Raw genomic sequence first — 11408 nt, 5'->3', positions numbered from 1 at the left:
TCACTCCTCTCCCACTTCATGCCTGTCCTCCCCCTGCCTGAAGCCTTAGTGTCTTTGTCGTCTCTGGACTCAGAGTCCTGGTCAGAGCTGCTGTAAATCACCTCGGTACTGTCTTACCTGTTTTGCAGATCAGTCTCAGAGTGTTCAGTCCTGATCCGGCCATGTTGACTCCATTGCGTGGTGTTTTTTATAGGAAGAAGATGTGATAAGATTTTGAAACAAGAATGTTTTGGTAAATGTTTTTAAGTGGGTGCGCAAATGATCTGGTATGTGATCCAAAAGGGTTTAAAAAAATCACTTCTGCTTTCATCTCATTTTAAAGGAGCAATATGTAACAACTGCACATCCAAAGATAATTACTGCAGTCCAAATAACAAGTTGGAGCCACAGACATTATATTAAATAGGTTGAAATCCTACTTAATATGCAGTCTATAGTTGAAGGAAACTGTTTCCCCCTGCCCCCTCCTCCCCAGACTCGAGGAAGCTCAGGCAGGCTGCGGGAAAACTGCAGGAGCGCAAGACAAGCGCTGTATTGTAATTGTCCAACACTGTAACTTGATCAGCTGTTTATAACTGTCAGTTTTCTAAAGCTAAGCTTGTTATCCTGAAAACAAAAGCCCACTGCTCTGAAAATACACACTCTGGAGTTTGAGTTCAGCGACTGCCTGCCAGACTCCTTTAACATATTGCTCAATTTAACCTTTACAAACATCTACTCCTTCTAAAAGATTATTAATGATTTCTTACGACTCATAAACAGACACTTGCTCATTCAGCGAATGTTCGGCATTATTTTAACATTACATTAAATATATTACAGATTACTTTAATGGTGCAACCTGATTTCATAAACCGCTCATTTGAAACTAGCTAGTTTTCACTAAGAAGACGAAAGGATTTGACATACAAACTTAGTGATGGACTTACGAACAGCTGGTGCCACAAAGGATGTAGAAATCATTCTTCCAGTTTAAAATCACAATTATTACCATATTCAAAGTTATGAGGTCCTCCAAAGACAGCTGTGAAGGTTTTTATGGACACAACATTAGTTTGACCACCATTTACGTACCAATCCTGTCTTTTTACCAACACTGTACAAACAGGTTATCCCATAAGAAATAATTGATCAGTGTAATAAAGTCACATTCTACAACATTTCAAATAGAAAGATAGATAAGATGAGAAAAATGTGAAGCATACCAGGATTTAGAAATAGTTAAAATATTTATGAGCCCCCAGAACAATTGTATGCAACAAAGGTTTTCGAGCCTACATGTGTATAATACTGTAGGTAATAATAACTTGACATTGTGACTGAACTTTTCTTGCAAGCCAAACATCCAAAACATCAGCTCTTCTTGTTTTTATGCATTTGTTATTGGCTTTTTCTATCTTTTTTTTTTTTTAAAGATATTAATCAAAGGTGCCAACTTTTGCTAAATGACTTCAGTTAATCTTCTGTTCAGAGTCAGATATAATGATTGATTAAAGCTTTAATGTAAATGGTGCTCCTCCTCTCTGTCCCAGCCTGCATTGTATAAACTTTCTTTGTGAGCAGCAGAGTGGATTGCAGGGCGAACAGCTTTCTCTGTTGGACAGTTTTTGCTTTGCTTACTTGTGTGAAGGTCCACCCTCAGGATCCAGGACCTAAGTGCCGCAGCCACCAATGCATTCTCCCATTGATGCTCCTCTCTTCTCAATAAATGTGTTTACTGTGTTAATAAGCCGGCTTGGAGGGTTTAACTTGGAGGGCGTCAGATGGGCTGTGGGACGCATTTGTGAAATTAACTTTTGCACCGTTTATTCCTGGAACTCGGGGCATTCATGTGCATTATAGGTCAGACATCGCTGGGTTTACATAAGCAGGTCAACAGAATAAAAGTCTGAGGCCTGTTTGAATGAATACACACAAATCTTTTATGCTAATTTGTGTATGCATTTGTTTAGAAAGTTTCTTTTTCATTACATTTTGGACATTGGCCTGTAATATTTTAATGATTTAGAGTCTTGTTTTTGCTTTTGACATCCCAAAACATACTGTAAGTTAGGACTCGGTCTGAGGTCGTCATCAGGTTTCCTACACATTTTACGATATGACGATAAATGACATCTATCTTTCTTGTTCAACTGGAATCCTTAGCTATCTAGGTTTTATATTTCGGATCATCAAACCACCCCTTGGAAAACTTGCATTTCACTGTTACAGCTGTGACTCTAGTGTCTCTTCCCAACAGGAAGTAAACTAACCGATGCTCGCTATACTCATATTATTGTCTAAAAAATACAGCAATACAGCTAAAAATACCAATGCATTATAGGACATTTTAAACTGTAAAATTACTTAATGCTGAGCCTATAGTTTTCTTGTATGACACAAGACTGTTACTTGAGAAACAAGTATTCATATTTTTCCATACTCTCTTTTCTTTTTTTCCCCATTCTTATCCCAACCTGGAAATTACTCAAATCAAATTCCATACTTTTCCATACTGTGTGAGCTGAGGTCTATTATCCGTTTTTAAAATATATATTACCCAGAGTTTATGAGTCTTCATCTCTAAAATAGAGGTGATCTCATCTGTGCAGAAGGATAAGGATTTTAAGAAAAGAACCCTAACCCTTTAAGAAAGGTCTAGAAGAGAGAAGAAATATTTCATTCATCAAAGTCAGGTGGCTAAGGTGACCTAGTGCTTTACATCTAATGCACAACATGAAGCACAATCAGCGCCACTTCATTTCCCAACACAACAAAGCCCAAAACCTCTTAAAGCTGGTGACATTTCATTAATGTACTCTTTATGCCACTTCTCAGTCTGTGAATGGATGAGTTGTGTTGATCTTTGAAGCATGAGTGCCTCTCGCTGATTTTTGAATAGATTATCCTTCACCTTTCTGCTTTCTACTCAGATATTAGATGGCACTACAAGTGCTACAGTTATTAACGTCTATGAATACATTTTTTGTCACATTTGCTGAAGCTGTCAATATATTCTGACAGCAGTACAAGAAACAGAAAATATATCAAAAAAACCATGTATCTCTGGCTCCTCCTAGTGCTCCTAATGGCATTTGCAAGAATGCGCTGCACCTGAAGGACGTTTTGGGTTGGACTGACTGATGAGTCTCATTCCCAGGGAGTCAAATACTGACGTTTTGGGTTGGAAGCTGCCTCTGATTGGTTGTTTTTGTTCAGGTGGTCCAGTGTTATACATCAAGAGAAAAAAAAACATCCTTTTTGTTTTTTGGCTAAACATCAGTTCTAGCCATGAAGTGCTAGGTAAGTCCTGTGTGCTTGGAACTTGGTTTATTTTCCCAAATTAGCTAATAAAATAGGCATTCACATAAACTCTGAGCTTTAATCCAGCTATCTTTTCTGTTATGCAAGAAATCCTACATTCATGAAGGCCATAATATTAATTTTTTAGAATTTTTTTAGAATAATTTTTTTAGAGTGACTGTTTGATTTCCTCTGTTGAATTGTATTGCATTATACCAAGAGTAATTTTAATAAAATTATTTAGTTTGGCCTTGTTGAAATAAGAGAGGAGGCATATAATGTCCATTTCCATTTATAAACTAATGACAGACATTATTCTCAGCTATTACTCTCACCAGCAGCGCCTTATCACAGCATCGTCTTCCTGTCTTCTTAACAAGTGTCTCATCTTCATGCACAGTTGACTGCATCACTGCTATAATGACCAGTCATTTTCAAACAAATCAACAACTGTGTCCAATAAAGACAATCAGGTGGTGTTTCTGATCATCCCGTTTATTAATCTGAATTTTATGCTGCGACTCAGATTAACTATATGTTGTTGTTGTTGTTTTTGTTTAATGTATGATTATTTCTCCTAACCCAACCCCCAACCCCAGCTTCTTCCTGTTCTAGTTTCATGTTACCATAAATGAAAATAGCATCTCTTGTCATGTGCATTATTGCAGGGGTTCTCAACTTTTTGTAACGTAAGACACACTTCTGATTGTTAAAACAATTCTGAGGACCACCTTCCCAAAATAAATGAGAAAAAACACAACACAACCAAAAATAAATAAATAAATAAATAAACTGAGCTGTGAGAGAAGTAAACCACATTCAACACACTGTGCTTTAGGTTAAAGAACATTTGTCTCTGATGTGTCATGGCTGGTGAGGTGATATTCAAATCTACCAGGTCACTGAAATGATGCATTTTAATTATTCAATTTTCATTTATGTGAATTCTTGAGCACATTTAGACACAAAAGATGTCATGTGACGTGTGAAAACCATATGGTAATAGAACAGAATAGACCTGTTCTAGAACAAAACAAAAACAGAACAACTGTAATACAGAGCAGTTCTAGAACATAGCAGCGCTGTTCTACTTACAGAGCTGTTCTAGAAAAGAACAGAAGAGTACTAGAATGGAACTATTCTAGACCACAACAAGACAGCTTCTGAACAGAAAAGATCTAGATCAGAAAGAACAGTTCTAACAGTTCTAGAACAGAACAGTCTAGAATAGAAGAGAACAGTTGTAATACAGAGCAGTTCTGGAACAGAACAGAGGTGTTCTATTACAGAACTATTCTAAAAAAAAAGAACAAAACAGTTGTAGAACAGAACAGTTGTAGAACAGAGCCAGAACACTTGTAATACAGAGCAGCTCTACAACAGAACAGCTCTATAACAGAACAAGACCATTTTCAAACAGAACAGAAAAGTTCTAGAAGAGACAGAACAGTTCTAACAGTTCTAGACAGAACAGAAGAGAACAGTTGTAATACACACAGAATAGACCTCTTCTAGAAAAGAACCAGAACAGCTGCAATACAGAGCAGCTCTAGAACAGAACAGTTCTATAACAGTATAGAACTGTTCTATACCAGAACAAGACTGTTTTCGAACAGAATAGAAAAAATCTAGGACAGAAAGAACAGTTCTAACAGTTCTAGACAGAACAGTTCTAGAACAGGAGAGGACAGTTGTAATACGGAGCAGTTCTAAAACAGAACAGAGTTGTTCTAGTGCAGGACTGTTCTAGAACAGAACAGAACAGAATAGTTAATAACAGAATAGAACAGTTCTGATTCTAAGTTCTTACTCAGCTGTGCAGAAGAGAAAAAAGCAGACAGTTACTTACATAAAACAACACATTTTATAGCTTTTAAATGTTTGGTTTTGTTTTAAATTAAAGTGCTTCCACAACTTCATCTTGAGAGGGACGACTGTGCAGACGACATCAAGATTGATTTCCTTTTATCAGACACGTTGTACACTCGTGATAGATGTATCAGGATAAAAATGTGAAACGGACAAGACAAAAGAATCTTAAATAAATTTCTTTTGGCTTTCCCCACGTTCCAGGCTGCTGTCATGTACCGTCCTCCAGCGACTCCCCTCTGGTTTTCAACCCAAATTCATGAGGTGCCGCACTGACTGTAATCTCCTGTCACAGCCGCAGAGCTCTGTCATTCTTCAGTCTCCTATCTGTCATCAGTTGGAAGAGTCTAGCTTTTTTCTCCTTTGCTAATGTTGGAAGCTACCATGTTCTTACACTTACTAAATTTTCTTTCTTGGTCTGCTTCCACGATCTGCTGCCTCACTCTTGTGTTTGCCAGTTTTACACATACTTGAACTTCATGTCTAGTTTTTCACAATCTGTTTTGATTTTAAAGGCACACTTCTACAAGCACAGATATACTTGCAAAAGCCCCTTTTTGTGTTTCTGTTTATTACTGATAATAATTGCCCAAGGTTTAAATGACAAAAAACTGCAACAGTACTGATTAAACAAGCAATTTTTTGAGAATCTTATTTATTTTACATGACACTGTGTCAAGATAGAGGCTGATTTTGTGATTTTTGTGTTGTCATAAACAAATAAAATACAATAGAGCCAAGCATGGAAATACAATTTATTAAAAAAAACACAAGTGGATGGGATGTATTGGAAGAATACTGCAGATATGGAATGAAATATTTATAAGTGTGTTTTCATGTATAATCACCTGAAAATATGATTTGTTGTATCTTTGTTAACTTAGAATAAACTGTTTATATCTCGGGGTCCTCTTATGTTGTACTGCCATGTTTCTACAGTAGCCCAGAGGAGACAAACCAAACACTGGCTCTACATATGGTGTTTTTCATAAGTCTCATGGCCAGTATAGGTTCTCCTGCATGCTTGGAAGGGGAGAGTGACATGAGATGTTTGCAATCTGTAAGTTCACCACAAGATGCCACTAAATCCTGCACACCGGTCTACTAAAGCCTAAAAATGATCCATAAAATAGACAAAATAGGAGTCCTAAACATCATCTGAATGTTTTGTATTGTGATTTGGACGTTGTTGCATTTTTGTTTCCCCCCGCTGCCACAAGATGGCAACCTTTCCTTTATCACTACAAGAACACTTCTTAGATACTGAACATCAAGATTCATACAAGACATTCAAAACAGAACTAATTTTATTTGGATTTTTTCATGAGTCTGTGTGCAATATGTACTCTGAATAAAAGATAATATTTTCTAATGTATCTCTTGAATAAAATCACCAATATTATTGGCATAAAACTTGTCCTGACTTACTGAATTTGTCTTTTTTTTGTCTAAAATCAAAACAGATGATAAAATGAGTTACAATTAAGATACAAAAGCTGCTTTCAGATTAAATAGATTAAAAATTATCTCTCACACCAAGAGAAAAATGGTCAAACTGAATATGAAATACAGGAACAAAATAATTAGGAATGACTTGACATCAGAATGCAAAACATAATATGCATCAACATAGAAATTCTGACATGGTTAAATAAACTGTGACTGTATTCAGTTATTTTATAACCTCAGTTTCATTGGAAATTGAAGAGACACTGGACCAAACAACTTTTATCTTAACTTTTATTTAACTGTAGTCCAACATAATTTGCTCTAGAGTTGATGTCCTATCATTTCTTTAGACATACACCACCAGACCACCAAAACATTTACTACTTTTTTGTAGGGCTGCAACTAACGATTACTTACATTTTCAATTAATCTGTCAAATGTCAATCTGTCTTATTTGATTACTTGTTTGGTCAATAAAATCTTGGAAAACTGATAAAAAACTGACAAAAAAACCAATTTTAATTGATTAATCAATTATCAAAATAGATGGAGATTAATTTAATCGCTAACAACTTATTGATTCATCATTGCAGCTTGACACTTCTAAGGAACCATTTAAAAAATGAGTTGACTATGAAATATGGTCTATACCCGCCACATAATAATCCTCATGTGCTTTTCTTAGACACTTTACAAAGAAAATGAAATACTAACATCCTATCAAGCGTCCGCATCTCTCCATCTATTCAATATCACGACTGATCTGTATCCAAATCTATTTCTGTACGGAGTGGCTGCCCATGCCCAGGCATTATCTGTCAGCACTTATGATTTGTTTTAGTTTATTTGGATGTCAGACTAGCCGCTTGCTGCAATAAATTAAACTTTACTACACACTTCAACAATATTCATTCCTGTGACTGACGCCTCACCTGAAACTTTCAGACTGATCCGCCGCTTCAGCCATTTGCAAATAATATGCAAGTAGTCTCACTGTATAAAAAATGAAAACATTACTTATTATAAATCCTCAAGAGTGGAGGCTGCAGCTCTTTATTCTCTTCAGTTAAAGGGATAGTTCATATAATTTGATGTAGGATTGGGGTATTTTTTCAGTAGTCAGTGTATTACTCAGAGTAGGAGAAGCAGAGAGGATCCCCAGCACAGAAGCTAATAAATGAATTGCTGTGGACAGGGTCAGCAGCAAAAAGGTATTTTAACTGTTTAAAAAATGGTTCACTACATTCAGAATACTTTCACTGATTTATTTTGCCATCAAACAGCCTTCACTGACAGGAAATCACTGTTATATAAGCCAGATATCATGCCCTCCAAATCAACCAGCTCCATAGAAAAAAACCCAGTAATTTCACCTCACAGAACATAACTTGACCTTAAAGTCACAAATTAGAGGACTGGAGACTTGTTTGACTAATACTATTATAAGACTTGTCTTTGACTTGGTATTTGTGACTTGAGACTCATGACTTTTTTCTAATTAAACATTTGCATTTTTCTAGGCAGACCTGCAGTGGCGATTGAGGCATCTATCATGAAGGGAGGTTAATATTAGACCAAAAATAATAAAATTTGAATTCAAGTATTATGTTGTCAATGACAGTAGTAAGAAGAGAACAGTAGTGTGCAGCAGTATATGAGAAACAACTTAGACAGATGTGTTAAGTCCTTCATCGCTACCGGTGTTTGAGTCAAGTGGCCTGTTTCTGCTGGTGAGGACGGCTCCCAGCGCTCTGTTGATGTGACCTTCCTGAAGGGAAATCTTCATAGGACCCTCAAAATTATGAGGAAAGTATTTTGTTTCATACTTCTGTTTTTACTTCAGAGCCCTTTAGCGCCATAGAGCTACGCTATAATTATTGAGCCCCACTCTCCATTGTTGTTCACTTTGGAGGGTTGTTACTGCCAGAAAAATATCCACAGAAATCTTACAGTGTAAACTGCCTGCAACAGTTTAAGTTAATGTCGAAAATAAAACTTGTCACAACCACTGTCTTCAAACTGACTGAAATGTATAAACTGGGGGGGATCGTCAGATTTTCGTATAACTTGACTTGAGACTTGACCTGATTTGCTTGATTCTCACCACAGTAACTCGGGACTTGCTTGAGGTTGGTGACTTACTCCCACCTCTGAAACGAATTAACCAATCAAGGCAGCAGAAAACACATTTTCTGTGAGGTAAAATGATTTTGCCAATGGAGTCAGGTTGCTTTGGAGAGAGCGATATTTGGCTCATATTACAGCAGTTTCCTGTAGGAAAAGTTTGTCTGACGGCAAAATAACATAAAATAATCTGAACTTTAATGTCCTGTTTCTCATTTATAGTAGAACCGATATGAGACATTATCACCAGACCGTTCTCTTTCAGATCCAAATGAATCACAGTCATTCACTCTGGACACATCAGTAAGTTATCATATCCTCTTTGTGGATTGCTTGCAGATGACACAGCACAGACCTGGTAGGAGAGGCCCATGTTGACTAAAATAGTGTGAATCACTCCTGGCAGCAGAATCAGTGCTAATGCAATTCTCTTTCATTTCCTTTCATAAGCACAAATTAGATCAGCATCGCGGAGATGTAAAAGCTAATGTGTTCGGACTGCTGGTGATTTCCCCCGAACTCAACCTCAGCTCCAGCTAACTACTACATTACTCACACCACTTCCACTTCCCATTACGCCTCGTGTCATGTGCTCATGAATGATCCGACTCCAGGAGATGACCTCATGTGTGGGTGCGAGTGACTATGAATGCTCCTCTGAGACGTTTTGATTGTTCTAAGATTTACTTTGGTACAAGCTGTGACACATGTTCACTGGTCTGGGCTTCGTAATGCCACATCTCAAGCCTCAGGAAGATGGCTGCTCTCAGTGTTTCATTTTATTTCAATTAGGAGGGACACTAGGTTTTTTACCATCCTGCCATTTCCGCAAATAAATGCATTTAATACTTATTTATTTTGTGCACAGATTAAAAACGTGACAGTTAAAAGTTTACACATATGATCATGGCCAGATCAGCCTACTAGGAGGCCCTGGAGCAAACATTAGCTACTGAATACCAATGAATTTATCATTTTTGTGCATTTTTCATTTGTTTTTATTTTTATCTCAGCTTTTAACTTTGTTTTCTGTTCAGTTTCATTTCAGTTGTTTCCAGAGTGGATTTGCTTGTTTCAGTTTCATTTTTATTGTTTAAAAATGTTTTGTTTTAGCTTAGTTTTTTATTACAAACTCTAAAGTTTCAAATGCTTTTCAACTTGTATTCAATTAAATACAGTACAAAGGCAAGACTTTTTATGTTCAAACTGATAAACTTTGTAATTATACACTCATTCTGTGCAATTTGATGCTTGGAACATGTTTCAAAAAAGTTGGAACAGGAGAAACAAAAAAAACAGAGAATAGTCCCACAATTTTATTTTAGGGAGTTTAGTGATTCCACCATTTACAATCCAAAATATCATTAAAAGATTCGGAGAATCAGGAAAAATCTCTGCACTTAAGGTACATCACTGAAACCCAACATCGAATGCCTGTGACCACTGATCCTTCGGGAGGTACTGAATTAAAAATTACATTAAAAACTGACAAAATTATATAAAGGATACTACAATAACTCAGGAACACTTTGGAAATGGGATTGGTTTGTCACTGCAACTACAAATGCAAGACTCGACCATGCAAAGAGAAACAACATCCAGTACAGTTCATAAAGGTTTTGGAGCAACACACGCTGCCATCCAGACAACCCTGTTCTTTTAGCAAGACAATACCAAGACACATTCTGCAGGTGTTACAACAGCGTGGCTTTCGAAGTAAAAGAGTTTGGGTCCTAAACTGACCTGCCTTCAGTCCAGACCTGTCTCCCATTGAAAATGTGTGGCACACTATGAATCACTAAATACAACAACAGAGACTCTGGTCTGTTGAGCACCTGAAGTCAGATATCAAGCAAGAATGGGAACAAATTTCACCTTCAGAACTTAAACTATCAGTGTCCTCAGACAGTTAGCAAACCCTTACCCTTTAGTCATTTATAACTAACATAATTATTACTATACTGTGTCATTTTCATCTTGTTATGTCTTTTGTTGTTTTTGTCTCATTAACTCTTTTACATTGTTTTCATTTTGTTATATCTTTTCTGTCATTATCATCTTGTTATGTCTTCCTCTTGTTATGTCTTTTACATGCTTTTCATCTTGATAAGTCTTTTACATTCTTTTTGTTTTATGATGTCCTCTATGCCTTTTCCGTCTTGTTATATCTTTAACAGTTTTCGTCTTGTTGGGTCTTTTTGCGCCATTTTAGTCTTGTTATGTCTTTTATGTCATTTTCATCTTGACAAGTCTTTTATAACATTTTCGTCTTGTTACGTTGTTTTCATCTTGTTACGTTGTTTATATTGTTTTTGTCTTCTTAAATATTTTATCATTATCATCTTGTTATGTCTTCCTCTTGTTATGTCTTTTACATCCTTTTTGTCTTAAGTCTTTTATGATGTTTTCATTTTCTTTTGTTTTTGTGACATATTTCCTGTAATTTTCATGTTGTTACACTGTTTTCATTTTGTTAGACCTTTAACATAGTTGTCACTTTGTTATGAAATGTTATGTTGTTTTAATCTTATGTCTTTTACATCATTTTCATCTAGTTAAGTTGTTTTCATCTTGTTACTGTCATGTCACTTGTTATCTGTCATGTGTGACATGCACTACTGGATAAATCAACCTGGAATCAACCTTTCCATGTGTCATTGTCCCATCTATTTTGGGTGAAATGA

Source organism: Lutjanus erythropterus, chromosome 14 (assembly GCF_056507025.1).
Source record: "Lutjanus erythropterus isolate fLutEry1 chromosome 14, fLutEry1.hap2, whole genome shotgun sequence".
NCBI lineage: Eukaryota > Metazoa > Chordata > Actinopteri > Lutjaniformes > Lutjanidae > Lutjanus > Lutjanus erythropterus.
The sequence above is the reverse complement of the archived record's forward strand: the minus strand, read 5'-3'. Positions refer to the sequence as shown.